Raw genomic sequence first — 21,762 nt, 5'->3', positions numbered from 1 at the left:
GAGTGTGTGAGCATGTGTGAGAGACCACCGATGGAGAGTGAAACTACACGTAAAAGACTGCTCTACACATTGATTAGAGATATAAATTGTATCCAAATATTAGGATGGGATCATGATATTTGCAATTCGCATAAGGAGCGGTCATTGATCCATCAGACATCTAGATTCTATCGAATTTGAGCATGTCTATGTTATTATTCGACACAATTGATCCACATAGTTAGTATTTTGAACTCCAGACAATGCATCACTTTAGCAATCGAATATAAACGTGAGTATAGTTCATGTTGTGTGTGTAAAGCACATTATACATACGAAAGTTACACAATGGACATTATAAATAGCTACTACCTATGAACTAGCATACATTTGAATTCAACTTAAGGTGGTTTAAAAAAATCGAATTCAACATGAAGTCCATTCAATTATTTGAATTTGATATCATGGCATTTGTAAACCATACCTAAATTATGGGGGCACCAATCTTTGCTCTGATTTTGTACATAATAGCATATGTAGTCGTGTACAAAATAGATTCAAATTTAGCTCCTCCATTCCAAAATAATCGTAGTTATAGGATTTTCAAGTGTCAAAATTTCAAAAAGAAGCAGATAATTTAATGAGGTTTTCAAACATACAAGGTCAAATATAATGTTGTATATTTAGGTCAATCCTCATAGTTCAAGAGTACTCTAAACGTGAATGCTTATGTTTCAAAATTTCGAACGAAGCGCCAAAAGAGCCTCTACTCGCCCGAAACCGCGTGAGACCAATGTTTGGTAGTACAAGGAAATTACTTTTCTAATAACTCCGACCCGTGAAACCTACCGGCCCGATGTCCAAAGGTCTAAACCGGGGTAGGTTTTTAGCTTCATCTAGACGCCAAGCAACCGCATCCGAAAAACATTCATACACAATGGCCGCCTAAGCACACATGCGCGCGGCCGAAATCGCTCCCGCCCACTATTTGGGACACCTGGGATTACCATCCTACCCCCGACCCGCAATAGGTCCGAAATTTAAGAGGGGGGCAAGGTTTGTACTTTCCCCAAATTTCAAACAAACGCGTCCCATGTTCTGTTCAAAAAAGCCAAAAACAAGCACGTCCCAGACCGAAACATGGTTCCCCCCACCCGTCTGATTCCCCATTCGTACTCCGTGGGTGCCAAAACTACCTCTCCACCAGCCGCGAAACCCCGGCGTCCTCCGTCCGCCACCCCATCCCACCCATCAACCGCCGCCCTCGTCCATCACGCCGGAGCCGATACCCCGACGTCGTAATCCACCGCAACCTCAACCGCAACGCCCTCCACGGCTAGTAGTTGAAGCCGAGGCCGAGCCGTCCGTACCCGAGCCAGTTCAACCACGCCGTCCTGCGCCTCACCGCTGCCGCTCCAACTTCGCGACCCTCCACCGCACCGGAGTTGTTCCTGCTACGCCGTCCTTCGCCGGCTCGGATCTGCTTCCCCTCCGCCGACATACGGCCACGGCAACACAGTCAACAATTTGGCCATGGGTTCGTCCAAGCCTGCACCCTCCAGAACATCGGTTTCCCCGGTAAAAAGAAGAAAATCGGCACGACATGTGGAGAGAACATCGGTTTCCCCGGTAAAAAGAAGAAAATCGGCGCGACATGTGGAGGTGACCACACCGGGAACCGAAAAAGGTACTCCTCTTCCCTTATTCATGCAAATCTTACGTCTCTGCTTGCACGGTATTCATCCCACAAAAGACACTAGTTGACCGCTTCTTCTTGATACTAGATGTTCCTAGTAACTCGCGATGCACAAGGTTTCTCCTCATATACTATTTCACCTTAGTTAGAGGTCCGTTGCCCCCCTGAATTTTAATTTCTGGCCAGTTGATTCCCAATTAACGGAAGCATTTCCCGGCGTAATAGGCGCTAGTACGCCTATTACGCCAGGGAAGCAGCGCCTTGGTGTTTATCTTAGGGGCGTGTGCGGCCTAGAGCTACTGGCGCCCGATCTGGAGGTCGGCCGGGATTAAAGGGATGGCCTGGGGGCGCTGCCAAGCACGACGATGGTGTGAGGTCGATGGGAGGGCGGGGCGGCGGAGGCAGGGGTCTGGGCCGATGGTCGCTGGCGGTTCGAGAAAGATCGTCAACAGTGACTGGCGGGAGGTAGACGAAGGCCATCTGCCCATTCCTTATAGATCGGACGCTTCATTAAAAAAAATCGACGGACCTATTTATTTTCAGTCGACTGTTATCTTAGATATGACCACATGTGGTGGTGTGCTGGAGGAGTACCTGCATTTCCTGTGCTCATATTACAAAATCATACTGAGTATAATCTAATTTTGTTTGCCATGAAATGTTGTAGAGCTATCATATGTCTCCTGTCATTTATTTTTTAGCCACCTGCTATCTGCTACTTTCACAATGCACTAGTTCTTCACACACTTCACCCTTACTCTCACTGTTGTGTGTTTATGCAAGGGTATTTCAGACTCTGCTGCCATGAGAGAAGCCAAAAAGAAAAGAGAGAAGTCGCTCCAGCTTGGTGTGCGGCTAGGCAAGACACGTTTCAAGGCTTTAAAGGGTGCAGTGTCAGCAGATGGAGACGGGGAACGTAGCTCTGGAGTTGATGACCTCGCTCGCAATGAACCACCATCCCAGGTGCTTGCTTTAACTTCGCGGTGTCATATGTGGTTGCATGTTCCTTATGGTATCTAGCTTGTATTCGAAAGGCCGAAGTCGGTAAGATAAGGAAAGATATTTTTTACATGAACCACCATCCCGTGAGCACTAGAAGACAAATAGCTAGTCAGGGCACTGGCCGAGCCAGTGACAAGCCCAGCAAAGATAGGCATCACCTGGAAGCCAACTAAAAAGCTGCGATGGTGGCGAAGCAGCCCGCCTCCCACCAGGCTCCCAGGTCCTAGATGATCATGCTCACCACTCCAGCCGGATGTCTAGCTTGTATTGCTTCCAATTTGGTTAAATTGCATCTGCTTAGCTTACACATTATTCCTTTGAATGTGACATGTCTTTCTGTTTTTGGTACATACTAGTACATCTGTGTATTAACCATGTTCTTACATCAAACTAATGTTCTTGTGTATCCCTCATCAATCACTTATGACGAGGCAGGCAGGCAAGGGGACTACTCCTCATTTAAAGAATGCAGCGTCAGCCTCCCGGCATGATTCTCAAGAAACAGAAATGCTAGATGAAGATAGTGAACGTAGCTCTGTAGTTGATTACAGCATTTCCCCTACACTAGCATCGCAGGTGCTTGCTCTAACTTGGCAGCGTGATATGTGGTTGCATGTTGCATATGGTGTCTAGATTGTAATTCTTCCAATCTGGTTAAACTGCATGTGGTAGTCTGCTTAGCTTATACATTATACCTGTTAATGTGACATGCCTTCCTGTATTTAGTACATAGTACATCTGTCTATTAAGCATGTCCTTACATAAAACTATTTTTTTTTGTATCCCGCATCAATCAACATGACGAGACACCTTTAGTATATGCAGTGCGATATTAGTTGCATCTTTCATATGATTTATAGCATGCGCTGCTTCTAATTTGTTGAAATTCCATTTATGATGGGATGCTTTTAACTTGGCAGAGTCATATTGGTTGCATCTTTCATGTGGTGTCTAGCTTGCATTGCTTCTTATTTGCTGGAATGGTTTCTGCTTAGTTTACACAAACAGTTGTGAACATGCCATGCCGTCCTGTTTTTCATACATATTCCATCCTGGTATCATGTGTTTGCCTTACATCAAAGTAGTGATTGTCAGTATCATGCATGAATGAGTTCTGAAGAGAGAATTTTATTGCTTTTTCTTGTCGGTTTTACTTGACAATTCAAAATCAATAAAGCAGAAGGAAGTTAGCAAGGCAGCGGATAAAGGTGCTCCTTCCGAACGGAGGGCCTCTACAGTTTCTACTCCTCCACACCCCCAAGATGATTTCCAAGACAACACATGCATAGACACTCAACAAAGCTGTCTTTATGATGAGCATGTCTCCCCTAGTGCAGCATCACTGGTGCTCCCTCTAACTTGGCACTGTTATATATGGTTGCATGTTATGTTTGATGTCTAGCTTGTATTGCTTCTAATTTTGTTGGATTCCATCTGCTTACTTTACACATTATACTTGAATAAGACACGTGTTCCTGTTTCTAGAACATACAATATATGTCTATCACACCATGTTCTTACATCAAATTACTACTGTTGTGTAACCTGTAACAATCACTTATCATAAGACACGTTTGACTTCGGAGTGTGATATAGGTTACATCTCACATTCTTTTCTAGCTTGTACTACTAATTTATTGAAATGGCACTTATGACGAGACAGTTTTAACTTTCTAGAGTGATATTCGTTGCATCTTTCATGTGGTGTCTAGCTTTCATTGCTTCTAATTTGTCGAAATGCCTTCTCCTTAGTTTACACATCATAAGCTGTGAATATGCAATGCTGTGAATATGCAATGGCACTAATGACGAGAGACCTCTAACATGGTAGTGTGATGTTGTTTGCATCTTGCATATGATTTATTTCTTGTACTGCTTCACATTTGTTTAAACGCCATTTATGATGAGACACTTTTAACTTGGCAGAGCGATATTTGTAGCATCTTTCATATGGTGTCTACCTTCCATTGCATTGCTTCTAATTTGGTGAAATGTCTTCTTAGTTTACACAGCATAGTTCCGGTTATCTCTTCCGTCTTGTTTTTCATACATATTACATCCTCCTATCATGTGGTTGTCTAACATCAAAGTTCAGTTCGTCTGCATCACACATCAATTTGTTCTGAAGAACTATATTGTTATTCGTTTTTCTGGTCGGCTTGACTTAACATGGCACAGAGAAAGAGGAAGAAACACAGAATGGCAGGGAATGAGAAGCGGATGAATCCTGCATATTCTGCTGGTACTGATGGTGCAATAGAAGGTCAAAGTCCAGCAGAAAATTCTACAAACACGGCATCCCATGCTACACGAGTTGCAAAAAAAGACAAAAAAACAAATAGATGCCACCAAACAAGCAGAGACATCCCTAGTTCTTGCAACCAGTACTACCAGCTGCACGACGTACTCGTGCGTCAACTGAGCTAGCAGCACGTTCCCAAGCTCCCTTGCCACCTGACACTACTTCCAAGCACTCTTGACACAAGACGAGTTGGCAATATCAGATGAACCTTGTGAGCTTCAACAGCAAGAAGGTAGTTGCTGGAGTCAAGTTACAGTTGCATGTTTCTTTATATGTAGTCTCACAGTTTGATGTACACTAACACTTCCTATGTTTGTTGTTGGACTAGCACCTAGGCGCAAGAGGAAACAAACATCAGGGATAATGCTCGATAGGTTAACTAAATCTAGAGGAGGAAGAATGGAGATCTGTTTTGAGGCAGGTTTAAAAAGGCCACGTGATGCTACAAAGTCAGCCAAGTTAGTATCAGAGGCAGCGGTTGCTGTTAGGTGTCATGTACGTATCCTCCCAACATGGATTCAGTACAGGAATGGCAAATACGAAACCCAGTTCAACACCTTTCTTGACCATTTATCTATAAGTATGGTTATGTATGGAAACTAGTAATATCGTCTTACTCTGTCCAATACTTTCTAGGTTGCTGATAATGAGACTCCCATAATTTTCAACAGATGAGGTTCAAGTTGGATAGCCAAGATGATGCAACCAGACAAGCTTGCACCCATGTTTTCAAGTCTGCTCTGCGACAGTGTCGGTATAACTTGAGGAAAACTCACTTTGAAGGCAAGGCTAACAGTGAACTTGCCCAAACATCTCTAGTGGAAAATATATCTAATGAAGACTGGAGAGGCCTCGTTAAACACTGGTCTGATCCGAAGTATCAGGTACATTATATATATATGTCATCAGATCACATGTTGAAGTCCTATTTACGCATGTGCCACACAAATCTATCTTCTTGTAGGTGAATTGTTCAAAGAACAAGGCCAACCGTACGAAAGTGAAATTCCAACAGACGACAGGATCTCGTAGCTATATTGCACACTGCGAGGCTCTTGTAATTAGCTGCTATTTCACTCTTTCCGATGTACCATATTATCAGATCTATATTGACTTGTTCCAAATGCAGAGGAAAGCCCACAAGGACCAAAAAGTACCTAAACCAAATGTTGTGGAAATCTTCAAGAACTGTCACACCAGCAAGAAGAAGGGCATGACTACAGCAGTCAAAGCCGCTGTTGTAAGTCCTTAATCCTTATGCCTTTTAACTACTACTTACTCTGACTTGTGCCTTGAACTGCATGGTTTGCAGCCAATGTCTATTACTTTTTTCAATTTTATACACAATTGTCTTAGTGTATCATTGCACCTTACAAGGTTTAAAAGAGAGGAGTGATGTTCCTTTGATCTTACACCGTAATCTAGTTCCGTGCTGGACTTGCCCACACAACGTTACAATTGCCTGTTTGTCTTTTCTCAGTTGTTTTGTGATATGAATGATGTCATACTATGCTTACCATATTATAAACTTCGTATCTTTATCCTTAGCCATCAATACAATGTGAATAAATAGACAATACATTAGCAATGGTACATGGTCATATGTTTGGAACCTAGTTTTATTATGTACTTTGCAATAAAATACAACTAATATTTTACATGGGTTCACCAGAATAAGTTCTGTATATAGACCAAAGCTATTTTGTTTGGTTTTGCTGCCTCCTTAATATCTTCTGTTCTGGTACTACTAATGTAAAACCTCAACTTTTCAGCGAGCTATGGAAAAAATGGTGGAACCGCCACCTTCTAAACGTGGCGAGGCAACTATAACCGCAATGTCAGCTCTTGCTGCAGTGGGTCAGTACCTGTCCACTAACAGTGCCAAAAGCACGTTCCTGCGTAATACTGGGTTGGTTGTTAAGGCAATATCGTCCAGACTGCCTCATGATCAAGATATGCAAGCTCAAAGCAATGTTGTATCTGCGCTCCAGACACAAGTCCATTCCCTAACAGAGACCCTTTGTGAAACAAGGAGAAACATTGCTCAATGTCGTCAAGATATGCATGGTTTTGAAACCAGACTATCAGACATTTGCTATGTTATTCAGGAGCCTAGGGGAAATGAAGGCGAGGGTTATGGTGCTCCATCGGACAATACAACATGAAAACGTAACAGTCAGGTCAAATGAACCGAGCTTCTGAACTTCTGGTGGTGCATTTATCTGCTAGACTATTAAGTTTTATGCTAACCTTCCTTTTGTTATATAGTTGTAATTTGTTTTGGTGCGATACAAAATTTATTCTTAACGTGCAGCCACCGGCTGAAGAAAACAGCAAGCCATTTTTGTATAGTGTAGGGTGTTCCCTATATTTGCACTGGTGGCGATCTTTGATGCCGAGTGGATGTAATCTGTGCAATCGCCTTAATAGCCTAGCATTAGTTTCGGCCTTATTTATTTCCTAGTCTTCTTTTCCCCTGGTTTGCTAGTGGCCGCAGCTACCATGGGCCATATACGGGCTGTAGGATCCATGGGTCTCCTACGGGCCGTCGATAAATGGGCCTGTAATCGGTGGGCCTCGGGCCGTCGGATAAATGGGTCTACACGGGCCGTAATCAGGCGTAATTGGTATCAGCCCAACACGGTAACAGGCCGTAGGACAACAAAGGCTTAATTCTGTCACAGGCATAACGGGTCATTAATGGGCCAGAATATATGACGGGCTAGAAACGGTGCAATGGGTTAACAGGCCAGAAACGGGCCGACTCTTGCCATGGGCCGAATTTGACCCATTAGGGTAACAAGCCAGTAACGGGCGGACTCTTGCCATGGGCCAAATTTGTCCCATTAGGGGTAACAGGCCAATAACGGGCCGACTCTTACCATGGGCCGAATTTGGCCCATTAGGGGAACAGGCCAGTAACGGGCCGAAAGTAATCGAGGGCCGAAAAGGAGCCCAAGAACGTATGGGCCGTCAATAGGCCGAAAGCTAACACGGGCTGGAAACGGCCCATATAAATCACGGGCCGTTAACGGGTATAAAGAAAATTACTGTTCATTATGGGCTAGAGTCACCGTGGGCCTGTAAAGGGCCGAAAGATACGAAGGCCTCATATGGGCCGAAAGACGTCGTGGGCCATACATGGGCCGAAAGTGAAATGGGCTGGTATTATATTCGACGGCCCACATGACGTTGTTGGGCCGATTTCCTTTAGGGCCTAACGGACCATGAATTAACGGGCCATAAAATGGGCTATTTGCAAAGAGACCGTTAACATGCTTTTCATGGGCAAGCCCGTTAACTTTTGACCAAGTCAAACAGGCTGTCTTTGTAAGCTAAATGGGCCACTGTTGGGCCGTGCCACGTGTCGACATATCATAGGCGCCTATCTGACCCACTGACGAGCTGACACGTGTTTCGTCCGGCCAATAAGAATTTTACACGTGGAAATTTCCCATTGGTCGGGGCTGTTAACGGGTTATCGGATCCAAAACCCGACCCGATAGCTTAACGACGTTCCGTTATGGTGGATGCCACGTGTCGGTCACCCTTGACGAAAGCACTTCTGTGATGCGTGATTTATCGTCATGGAAGTGGACACTTCCGTGATGATAATTTTGGTAATGTCATGGAACACTTCTACGACAACACAGGTATGACTATCTTGATTCTGTCATAAATTTGTCATGGATGTACATGCATGACAAAAAACGCGACCTACTGTGACAACCATGTATCATCACGGAAGTGTATTTTTTTGTAGTAATAGCTGAGCTCTGTAGTTCCCCCATTGTGAAGCCTTCCCGGAAACGAGAAGTAACTTCTTGATCCTCCTCCATGGCATCTATCCTTTTCAAGTCAGCTTCCATCTCTTCCTCCGTTTATGGCCCAAAGTGATAGGCATCACTGTTTGCCCCTGGACTGGCATCAGATGAGACACCCGACTCTCCCCGACTGACTCTTGAGAAGACATCTTGCTCTAATCTGCGGCAGAAACAGCTCAAAACAAAAACAGAGGATATTTGCGTGATATGGTGGTCAAAACCTTCGGGAGTTTATATAATGAATTTTTACCGACCAAAAGAAGTATCGTGCAAGAAAACGGAGTTTGGAGAGCACACGAGGTGCCCACGAGGTAGGGGGCGCGCCCAGGGGGTAGGGCGCGCCTCCCACCCTCGTGGAAGCCTCGTGTCCTTCCCGGGCTGCTTCTTATTTTCCTTTTTTTATATTCCAAGACAGAGAAAAATTGCCATTAGAACTGTTTTGGAGTCGGTTTACTTACCGTACCACGTACCTATTCCTTTTCGGAGTATGAAACGTTCTGGAAAGTCTCACTTATGTACTCCTCCGGGGTTACGGTTTCAATAACATTAGTTTCAACATTTATGGGATTACCTGAGATATAATGTTTGATTCTTTGACCGTTCACCACCTTCAGATTTGTTCCTTCGAAGTTGTTGATTTTTATGGCACCAGAACGATAGACCTCCTCGATAACGTAAGGACCTTCCCATTTAGAGAGAAGTTTTCCTGCAAAAAATCTTAAACGAGATTTGTATAGCAATACATAATCACCTACATTAAACTCATGCTTTTGTATCCTTTTGTCATGCCATCTTTTAACTTTTTCTTTAAACAACTTGGCATTCTCATAAGCTTGGGCTCTCCATTCATCAAGTGAGCTAATGTCAAATAACCTCTTCTCACCGGCAAGTTTGAAATCATAATTGAGTTCTTTAATAGCCCAATATGCTTTATGTTCTAATTCGAGAGGTAAGTGACATGCTTTTCCATAAACCATTTTATACGGAGACATACCTGAGGGAGTCCTGGATTAGGGGGTGTTCGGGTAGCCGGACTATACCTTCAGCCGGACTCCTAGACTATGAAGATACAAGATTGAAGACTTCGTCATGTGTCCGGATGGGACTTTCCTTGGCGTGGAAGGCAAGCTTGGCGATGCGGATATTCAAGATCTCCTACCATTGTAACCGACTCTGTGTAACCCTAACCCTATCCAGTGTCTATATAAACCAGAGGGTTGTAGTCCGTAGGCAATCAACTCCATACACAACAATCATACCATAGGCTAGCTTCTAGGGTTTAGCCTCCTTGATCTCGTGGTAGATCTACTCTTGTACTACCCATATCATCAATATTAATGAAGCAGGAGTAGGGTATTACCTCCATCGAGAGGGCCCGAACCTGGGTAAAACAAAGTGTCCCCTGTCTCCTGTTACCATCCGGCCTTGACGCACAGTTTGGGACCCCTTATCCGAGATCCGCCGGTTTTGACACCGACATTGGTGCTTTCATTGAGAGTTCCTCTGTGCCGTCACAATCAGGAAGGATGCCTCCTCCTGTCTTTAAAGACGGCGCCGTTGCTAAGGGAGCCTTGGCTGTCGGCCAAACCCTCCAGCTAGGTGGTTTTCTCATGACCGCCTATTCGGCTGTTGCACCGACGATGACCTCTCGGGTCATCAAAAGCAACCTACACGTCAGCTCGGAGCTCGTCGAGCAGCTAGATCCAATGCAGCTCTCTTCTGTAAACGAGCTCTTGGATCGCATCGCCGCCCTGGGGCTCGCTACGGATTACGACCAGGTTGGACTTAAACCCGATCTAAGAGAAATTAACTCTCCTCAAGTCACCCACCACGTTGCCGTGGTAGAGGCGCAGTGCGGCGACCCTTCATCTATTTTAAGGACTAGCTACGTCCGAATTCCCGACTCCTCCAAGCCGGATACCCGCGGAGAGGAGAATGTAACTCAAGGCCTGAGCTTAGGATCAGGCAACGGGCTAGATTCATTGAACAACGTCCAAGAATCCAAACTTCAGAGTTCGGAAACTCTTCAGCCTCCGAATCTTGGATTGGGTGAGGTTTCAGATTCAACGACACCCGCCCACCCGAACATAAGCGATCTCTCCCAAATCAGGCAGAGGCCCGAGGAAACAGTACATCATTACTGGGCCAGGTTCCTCCTGCTTACGAACAGGATAAAGGATTGCCGCGAGGGAGACGCAATCTCAATTTTTTGCAGTAATTGCACGGACGAGGGAATCCTTAATGCCGTAAGTCGCCGTGATATTACACGCTTCGCTGACTTGGCGTCCATAGTGCAAAAATACTGTGCGATGGAAAGCGCCTGGAAAACCGAAATAAAATTTTGGGATAATCCGGCCTTGAATAGTAATCCCGTCCGAACTAAGAGGGTGCATCATCATAGGACACCCGGGATAAACACCAAAAAGCCAAAACCCTCTACAGGGCATGGAACTGTACTGGAAAGGTGGCTTGATGGACCCTGTAGAATTCACAGTACAGAAGACGCCACACCAACTCACAGCCTTAGAGCATGTTGGATACTCCGGCAGGTGGCCAAAATTGGCGAGGATCTCTTAATTCTGGAGGCCGCAGAAAACCAGCCCGAGAACACCAGTACCATTCTCACGGTCTTCGAGACTTTCGCATCAAACAATATGCGAAAAAGAACACTCCGAAGCCTCGCCGAAGTCTATCAAGTTGCAACAATAAATCCATGGAGCGACACTGCCATTACCTTCAACGCAAGTGATGAACCTAGATTCCGAACAGCCCGAGCACCAGCCGCATTGGTCCTCAGTCCCATAGTGGACGGCTTTCGCCTCACCAAGGTGCTCATGGATGGAGGCAGCGGATTGAACCTCATTTATGAGGAAACCCTTCAAAAAATGGAAATAGACTGGAACCGCGTCGAGCGAAGCAGCACAACCTTTAGAGGAATAATCCCCAGTCGGGAAGCGCGCTGCACAGGAAAAATCACACTAGATGTGGTGTTCGGCACGCCGAATAATTACAGGTCCGAAGAAGTCACGTTTTAGGTGGCCCCGTTTAAGAGCGGACATCACGCTTTACTAGGGCGGGAAGCATTCACAATCTTCCAAGCAATACCCCATTACGGGTACATGAAGCTTAAGATGCCCAGGCCAAATGGAATTATCACTCTAGCTAGTGATCCGGACATAGCACTCCGCGCCGAAAATAAGACGGCCACATTAGCCCTTGAGGCACTATCCGAAGCCTTAGCGGCCGAGGAACTGACTGCACTGCGCTCCACGGTTAATAGGGATGATGTGATACTCGATAAGAGATCCAAATCCACATCCTTCAAGCCAGCTGATGAAATAGTCAAATTCCAGGTCCATCCAACGGACCCCAATAAAACAGCTTCCATCGGGGCACGACTGAACCCTGATGTAGATGCCGCACTGCGAGAGTTCCTACGAGAGAACTGGGATATTTTCGCCTAGCACCCTTCAGACATGCCAGGGATCCCACACAGGCTGGCCGAACACAGCTTAAATACCCTAAAAGGATTCAAACCTGTCAAACAAGCCCTTCGGCATTTTTCCGAACCCAAGAGACAGGCTATGGGAGAGGAGCTAGCCAAGCTATTGGAGGCCGGATTCATTAGAGACATAAAACATCCGGACTGGCTAGCAAACTTGGTGATGGTACCAAAGAAGGACAAATCATGGCGCCTGTGTGTCGATTTTAAAGACCTTAACAAGGCTTGCCCAAAGGATCCCTTCCCCCTCCCCCGTATCGATCAAATTATCGATGCCACCGCAAGACACGACTCGTTGTGTTTCCTCGACGCATACTCCGGTTACCATCAAATCAAGATGGCAGAATCAGACCAAGCTGCAACAGCATTCATCACACCATACGGCCCATTCTACTTCAACACAATGCCCTTCGGGCTGAAAAACGCCGGCGCAACATATCAGCGCATGATCCAGACATGTCTGGCAAATCAGATCGGCAAAACAGTGGAGGCGTATGTGGATGATGTGGTCGTCAAATCAAGACATGTCGAATCTCTAATAGACGACTTGAGGCTTACATTCGATAACCTCCGAAAATATGACATCAAGCTCAATCCGGAAAAATGCGTCTTCGGCATTCCAGCCAGAAAGCTCTTGGGCTTCATTGTATCCGGTAGAGGAATTGAAGCAAATCCAGCCAAGATCCGAGCTTTGTCACAATTGGATATCCCAAAGGACCTCAAACAAATACAAAAATTAACCGGATGCGTGGTGGCTTTAAGCCGCTTCATCTCTCGCTTGGGAGAAAAGGCACTACCCCTCTATCGCCTCCTTCGGCGCACCGAACACTTCAAGTGGACAAAGGCTGCCATGGCTGGACTTGAGGAAATAAAAGCCATATTGGCAACAAACCCAGTCCTGGCCGCGCCGAACACCGGCGAACCAATGTTATTGTACATTGCAGCAACGCATCAAGTTGTCAGTGCAGTGCTCGTTGTCGAGCGGGAAATGGATGGACACAAATTCCCTCTTCAAAGGCCAGTCTACTACGTATCCACTGTCCTCACTCCATGCAAATCACGGTACCCGCATTATCAAAAGATTGCATACACGGTATTCATGGCATCCCGGAAGCTACGACACTACTTTCAAGAGTGTTCCATAACAGTAGTCTCGGAAGTACCACTCAACGATATTATCAACAACCGCGACGCAACGGGCCGGATTGCAAAATGGGCCATCGAGCTCCTCCTGTTCGATATAACCTATAAGCCACGGTGAGCTATTAAATCGCAAGTTTTGGCCGACTTCGTCGCAGAATGGACGGAGACCGAGCTCCCTAAAGAGTACGGCACATATTCAAACTGGATTATGCATTTCGACGGCTCCAAAATGTTGGCCGGACTGGGGGCTGGCATCGTCCTGACGTCCCCCACAGGAGACACAGTCCAATATGTGCTCCAGATCATGTACATGGATTCCAACAATGCAGCCGAATATGAGGCCCTCCTACACGGTCTTCGGATAGCAGTATCCATGGGTATCCAGCGCCTAGAGGTACGCGGGGATTCAAACCTCGCGATATCCCAAATAAATGGAGACTTCGACGCCAAGGACCCAAAAATGGCAGCTTACCGCAACGCCATCCTAAAAATGTCAGCTCGGTTCGAAGGGCTGGAGTTTCACCATATAGCCCGAGAAAACAATCAAGCAGCGGACGTCCTGGCACACATCGGAGCAAAACGCGATGCAGTCCCCCCCCAACATCTTTTTGGAAAGATTGTTCAAACCATCCGTAGCATGGGAGGGGGAACCCACAAATAACAGCCCGGACCCAGCCGCACCACTCAACGCCGAACAATCTCACACAATTGGAGGCTCTGCCAATGAAATTACACCTTCAGCCCACGTAATAATGGCGGTCATCGCCCCGTGGACAGAACCATTCCTAGCTTACCTTACTAGGCAGGCACTCCCGGAGGACCAAAACGAGGCCCGCCGCATAGTGCGGCGATCTAAAGCCTATAGAGTCCATGAGGGAGAGCTTTATACCGGAGTCCTTCAAAGGTGCATCTCTGAAGAGGAAGGGCGGAACCTTCTGGCTGAAATTCATGCCGGACTCGGTGGTCACCACGCCGCTGCTCGGTTCCTTGTTAGCAAGGCTTTCCGTACAGGATTTTATTGGCCGACGGCTCGGGCAGACGCTCAGGACTTAGTACAACGATGCGCTGGTTGCCAACTTTTTGCCAACCAAAGCCATATGCCACCCACCGCACTCCAAACTATACCCATCACCCGGCCTTTCGCGGTCTGGGGGCTTGACATGGTCGGACCCCTTAAAGGTGGGACTGATAGGAAAAAATACTTACTGGTCATGGTGGATAAGTTCACCAAATGGATAAAAGCCAAGCCTATTAAAACGGCCGAATCCGGACCTGTGATAGACTTCATATCCGGGGTTGTACACCGTTATGGCATCCCCCACAGCATCATAACCGATAACGGTACAAACTTTACCGCCGACGAGGTAAAACTCTGGTGCAAAAACATGGGCATCAAGCTCGATTATGCTTCCGTCTATCACCCACAAACCAACGGCCAGGTCGAACGTGCAAATGGTCTTATCATGAGCGGCATTAAACCCAGACTGGTGCGGTCCCTCAAGGAATCTAACACGCACTGGGTAGAGGAGCTCGACTCCATGCTATGGGGGCTGCGGACCATGCCAAATCGCACCACCGGATACACACCATTTTTTATGGTGTACGGCGCAGAGGTAGTTCTGCCCTACGACATAATTCATGACTCACCTAGAGTGCGCATGTACGAAGAAAGAGAAGCCGAGCTCGATCGGCAGGACAACTTGGACGCCCTAGAGGAGGAGCGTGACGTGGCAAAAGCCCGTTCCGCATTTTATCAACAACTGGCCCGAAGATATCAAAGCAGAGAAGTACGGGCCAAAAATTACAATGTTGGCGAACTAGTTCTACTCCTGCCGGATAAGAAAAAGGAAAACTCAAGCCCAAGTGGGAAGGTCCATTCATAATCGACCAAGTCCTGACTAGCGGGGCATACCGCCTGCGAGATGCGTCGGATAACCGACTCAAGCCGAACCCGTGGAACGCCACCCGTCTCCGAAGATTCGACGCCTAGCGCCGAACTCTGTGTTCGTCTCCTTCCTCTGTCCATTTTTTGCATTTTTCTGTCTTACATTTCTCTCCTTCCCCTCTTTTCTTTTATAGCCCTTAAAGGCTTATCTAGTGATGCGCCACTCGCGCTCATTAAACCTGGGGGCTTCTTTAACAGAAGCTTATTTATACGGGCTTCATGCCCAACACATGCGTCAAACTTCCGCATGTACCTTTTTCTTCACCATTATATGCATCGATATGACTTAAGTTTTGGCCAAGCTGGGTTGCCTGGCTCCTGTGCTTACCCCTACGTTCCCGATTGTTCGGCTAGGCGGTAAAGGGAGCACCTCTGCGATTGTTACTGCCGGGTCAGCCGGATGTGTACCTCAGACTGGGTGAAGCCGAAAGCTAGCGTTCTTAAGGGAATATTCGGTCGATGAGATAAAAGATGATCTTTTTACTCATTTTATGCGCCCCTAGATGCTTTTTTCTGCATCTTTTTACGCAGTCCGGACATGCACTTTAGGGCATGCCTCCCAGCGAAAGGAACCCCTAACGGAACTATTCTCTCTGGAAGATGTTTCTTACTAACCATGTAATATAACATAACTAGTTGGGCACTTGTCTGATAAAGCACTAATGACCCCTATGCCTGGTCTCCACGCATACCACGGTTCTTATATAACTGCTATGGTATTCGGACACACTCCGGACCGTCAGGTCCCGAGGTTGAAGCGAAAAGGTCGGCAACGACAAACGATCTACAATCCGGCTAGAAGGCATTACACATGTCAATTAAAAATTACATAGTCATTCTGACTGATTGTATTCCTCTTCTATACCATCTAACAGGCTGTCTAATTTACAGTCCTGCTGGGAATACTTCGCGGCCAACTCTTCTTGGCCGTATACTAAGCTCACAGGGATCTCCTTCCCGTCAGGCCCCACTGGTCCGACCTCGGCCATGTGGTTTGGGTCGGACTTCGTAAAACAGGTCTTCACCATGGCCCAGGCTTCCCTAGAGCCTTGTCGGCAGGCCGATATCTTCCACAACCGGAAGCGCCACTGAGCTCCCTTCAGCTTCTCCGCAAGCTCTCCAAGGCCCTCGGGCATGGAGTGGGCAAGCCATAAGGCTTGGGCAACACCTTGCATCGCCTGCCGAATTCGCTCGTGCAGTTGCATGAGTTCGGGAAGAAGGTCACCCGTAGAACCGGGCATCTCCTCTGCAGGACGACCTGTGAGCATACCTACAGACGTTACTCTGTTAGTCGACTTCCTCGCCGAACTCTTTTTTCAAAGTTCGTTCAAGCACTTACTAAAAATGCCGCGTCGAAGCCGCTGATTCTCCTTCGTGGAGTCCGATAGCTGGCCACGAACATCTTTAAGTTCGACGTCCAGCTTGGTGTTGGCATCTTGAAGATCATTCTTCTCTCGCCTCACCTTTGTCAACATACTCTCACCGGCCTTTAGCCGGCGTAAGAGTTGTTGCTTGTCCGGATCGAGTCCGGCGCCATATGCAATATGATTTGTCAGATTTGCACCCACACCGCACAATACTAATCTTTCGAAGTGTATCTTACCTGAGAGGGTCTCTTTGGGCTCCCCTGCTGCGGCTAGTGCGGCCTCTAGTTGGGCCTTGCACTTCTCCAACTCCTGGGACAGTACAGTATTCTTCTCTGTAAGAACCTGCATATTAAATGATCCTTAAATCAGTTGCTCTAACTGTTTTAAGTCTCGGGGGCTACTGGTATATATATATTTGACCAAAATTTTCTTACCCGTATGTCTTTTACATACTGCTCCGTGGCTCTGGCTAAACCATTTTGAGCGGCACGGAGGTACGCATCTCCCGAATTAAAGACATCTAAAGCCTCTTGGGAGAAACAAGCGTCGCGTAGAACTGTCCGGCGACGCCTGTGGTTCATGGCACTCTCCACTTCAGAATTTGTGGCAGACAGCCTATCTGCATCCTCTGTCGGAGGAGCGTCCGGTGCGCACCTTGTGCTCGCCTCTGCTTCCTGGCCAGACGTTGGAGCCTGGCTGGTGGAGGCGCGATTGGCAACCTCTCCGGATATAGTCCGGCGAGGTCTCTTTGTTCTGAAGATAGCACAAACGTTAATATGCCCTGACAGAATAACTCCAGGGAAACAGAGGGTGCACTATACCTTTGCGCCGGCATCTCAGTCCGGACTTCGTTCCTTTTTGCCCCACGGGGCCCTACGGCCCCTCGTTGGCTAGCCGCTGCAGGTTTGGCCTCCTGCCTCAGAAAACTCCCCTGCAAAACACGGTTGTCATCAGAAACACCGGAATACGCGAGAGTGCAATCTCTCTCAAGGGAATGAGACTTCGGTTTCTGTCACCTGGGAGGCCGGAATTAACCCTGGGTAATCGGGCGTGATGGCTACCAAGGTATTGTCCTTGCTTAACTGATGGAACACCCCGTCGATAAGCTCCACCGATATGTCCGGATCCTCTTCGGAGTCCGGATTGAGGGACCGTTCGGGGTCCTCGGGCTGTGGAGGATGGCTGCTTAAATCCTTTACCTCCTGTCGCAATTCCTGCATTGAAGTCGTTAGACTACCTATCTAACCATGGGAGTATAAAACAAATGGGCAAGCGCAATTGTTCACTTACCCAACTCGGAGGATCGTACATACTGAATTCGGCCTGCGGGTTGACGCGGAGGAATTCCTCCTTTTCTCCCTTATACAAAGAGGATAAGATCTTTACTAAGGCGGCGGCTGAGGCCGGCCCCTTATGACCGTAACGTGTGGCGTCATCTTCCCCGTTAAAATCCCACATGGGGTGGCCTCTATATTGAAGCGGCTACACCCCCCGCATAATGCATGCGGCCATGACTCCAATCATGGTTAGTCCGGAATGAGCCAACATTCTTATCCGGCCCATCAGGTAAAGGACGTCTCTGTCACTTTCTCTCTGAGAGCTCCGCGGACGCCAGCTCAAGCGTTTCTTCAATGGAGCACTGTTGAACTCAGGGAGACCGACCCGGATAGGGTCCGGTAGCAGGACGTCATCTATGTAAAACCATTCCGAAGGCCAGTCCTCAGACGCCTTCTTTGGGGTTCCGGATAGGTATCCGGTCCCGGCGATGCGCCATACTTCGGCTCCGCCCACTTGATATATAGACCCCTTTTCAGAACGGGGCACCAGGCAGAATAACCTCTTCCACAGCGCGAAATGAGCCTCAACGCCTAAAAATAGCTCGCAAAGGGCGACGAAACCCGCAATGTGCAATACGGAGGCGGGCGTGAGATTGTGCAGCTGGAGGCCGTAGAACTCCAGAAGCCCGCGGAGAAATGGGTGAATTGGAAATCCCAGTCCCCTTATTAGATAGGGGACGAGGCACACCCGCTCTCCTTTAGAAGGATTGGGGGTGCTCTCCGCTTGTTTTCCGCCATTGTAGGTGGCGAGACCGGCTCGGACCGGGACCATGTATGCCTGAGGGAGGAATCCCTTGGCCTGAAGTGATGCTAACTTGCTATGCGGGATGGTGCAACTCTCCCAGTCCCCGGGTTTGGGACCGGAGGGGCGAGGGGAGGAGCTGCGACGGCTGGTCATGTTGGAATGGACCTTGGCTGGAAGCGCTCTGATGATAACTCGCGGACAGGAGAAGATGTGGTTTGGACCTAAATCCCCATCCCGTTAAATAGGCGGCTCGTTTATACGGCTAGGGGTGTGGATGTGAAAACACCCCGGCTTTTTGCATTTGTTTGAACACGTGGAAGACGGCCGTTATTGGGCATGGAAGCCGAGGAGCACTACATTGCAAAAATCGGACATTATTCCTACAGGTACACAAGATTTGGAGAAGAACCCGCCTTGCAATGCCGAACAATCTGTGCACCGGACTCGTCGTCATTGAAGCCTGGTTCGGGGGCTACTGAGGGAGTCCTGGATTAGGGGGTGTTCGGGTAGCCGGACTATACCTTCAGCCGGACTCCTGGACTATGAAGATACAAGATTGAAGACTTCGTCCTGTGTCCGGATGGGACTTTCCTTGGCGTGGAAGGCAAGCTTGGCGATGTGGATATTCAAGATCTCCTGCCATTGTAACCGACTCTGTGTAACCCTAACCCTATCCAGTGTCTATATAAACCGGAGGGTTGTAGTCCGTAGGCAATCAACTCCATACACAACAATCATACCATAGGCTAGCTTCTAGGGTTTAGCCTCCTTGATCTCGTGGTAGATCTACTCTTGTACTACCCATATCATCAATATTAATCAAGCAGGAGTAGGGTATTACCTCCATCGAGAGGGCCTGAACCTGGGTAAAACAAAGTGTCCCCTGTCTCCTGTTACCATCCGGCCTTGACGCACAGTTCGGGACCCCCTACCCGAGATCCGCCGGTTTTGACACCGACAATACCCATAGGATTTTTATATGCAGTTCTATAGGCCCATAATGCATCATCGAGTTTCTTGGACCAATTCATTCTAGATCTATTAACAGTCTTTTGCAAAATTAATTTGAGTTCTCTATTACTCAATTCTACTTGACCACTATACTGTGGGTGATAAGGAGATGCAATTCTATGATTAACATCATACTTAGCAAGCATTTTATGAAAGGCACCATGAATAAAATGTGAACCACCATCAGTCATTAAATATCTAGGGACTCCAAACCTCAGAAAAATAACTTCTTTAAGCATCTTAATAGAAGTGTTATGATCAGCACTACTAGTTGGAATAGCTTCTACCCACTTAGTAACGTAATCAACAACAACTAAAATATGTGTATACCCATTAGAGGAAGGAAAAGGTCCCATATAATCAAAGCCCCAAACATCAAATGGTTCAATAACAAGTGAATAATTCATAGGCATTTCTTGACGTCTACTAATATTTCCAATCCTTTGACATTCATCACAAGATAAGACAAACTTACGAGCATCCTTGAAGAGAGTAGCCCAATAAAAAACCGGATTGCAATACCTTATGTGTACTTCTATCTCCAGCGTGGTGCCCTCCATAATCCTCGGAGTGACACTTGCATAGGATCTGTTCCTATTCATGCCCAGATACACAATGTCTAATAACACCATCTACTCCTTGTTTATAAAGATGTGGTTCATCCCAAAAGTAATGTCTCAAATCATAGAAAAACTTTTTCTTTTGCTGGTATGTGAAACTAGGTGGTATAAATTTAGCAACAATGTAATTAGCATAATCAGCATACCATGGAGCAGTACGAGAAGTACTTATGACACCTAATTGTTCATCAGGAAAGCTATCATCAATAGGTAGTGGGTCATCAAGAACATTCTCTAACCTAGACAAGTTGTCTGCAACGGGGTTCTCAGCTCCCATTCTACCAATAATATGCAAATTAAATTCTTGTAGCAAGAGAACCCATCTAATAAGTCTAGGTTTAGCATCTTTCTTTTCCATAAAGTATTTAATAGTAGCATGATCAGTGTGAATAGTTACTTTAGAATCAACAATATAAGGTGTGAACTTATCACAAGCAAAAACAACTGCTGATTTTTTTCCAGTAGTAGCATAATTTCTCTGGGCATTGTCTAGAGTTTTACTAGCATATTGAATAACATTTAATTTCTTATCAACTCTTTGCCCTAGAACAGCACCTACGGCATAATCACTAGCATCACACATAATTTCAAAGGGTAAATTCCAATCAGGTGGCTGAACAATAGGTGCAGAAATTAATGCTTTCTTAAGTATTTCAAATGCTTCTACACAATCATCATCAAAGACAAAAGGTATATCTTTTTGTAATAGATTAGTCAGAGGCCGAGAAATTTTTGAGAAGTCCTTAATGAACCTCCTATAGAAACCGGCATGACCGAGGAAACTTCTTATACTTTGATATCCTTGGGACACGACATCTTTTCAATAGCATCAACTTTAGCTTTATCAACTTCAATACCTCTTTCAGAAATTTTATGCCCCAAGACAATACCTTCATTAACCATAAAGTGGCATTTCTCCCAGTTCAAGACAAGGTTAGTTTCTTCACATCTCTGCAAAACTCGATCAAGTTTGCTCAAGCAATCATCAAAAGAGGATCCATAAACGGAGAAATCATCCATGAACACCTCACAAATCTTCTCACAAAAATCAGAGAGTATAGCCATCATGCATCTTTGAAAGGTAGCAGGTGCATTACATAAACCAAAAGGCATACGTCTATAAACAAAAGTACCGAAAGGGCAAGTAAAAGTGGTCTTTGCTTGATCATCAGCTGACACAAGTATTTGAGAGAAACCAGAGTAACCATCTAGAAAGCAAAAAATGTGTATGTTTGGATAATATTTCTAGCATTTGATCAATGAAAGGCAAAGGGTAATGATCCTTTTTA

This window comes from Triticum urartu, chromosome 2, assembly GCF_003073215.2.
Source record: "Triticum urartu cultivar G1812 chromosome 2, Tu2.1, whole genome shotgun sequence".
NCBI lineage: Eukaryota > Viridiplantae > Streptophyta > Magnoliopsida > Poales > Poaceae > Triticum > Triticum urartu.
The sequence above is the reverse complement of the archived record's forward strand: the minus strand, read 5'-3'. Positions refer to the sequence as shown.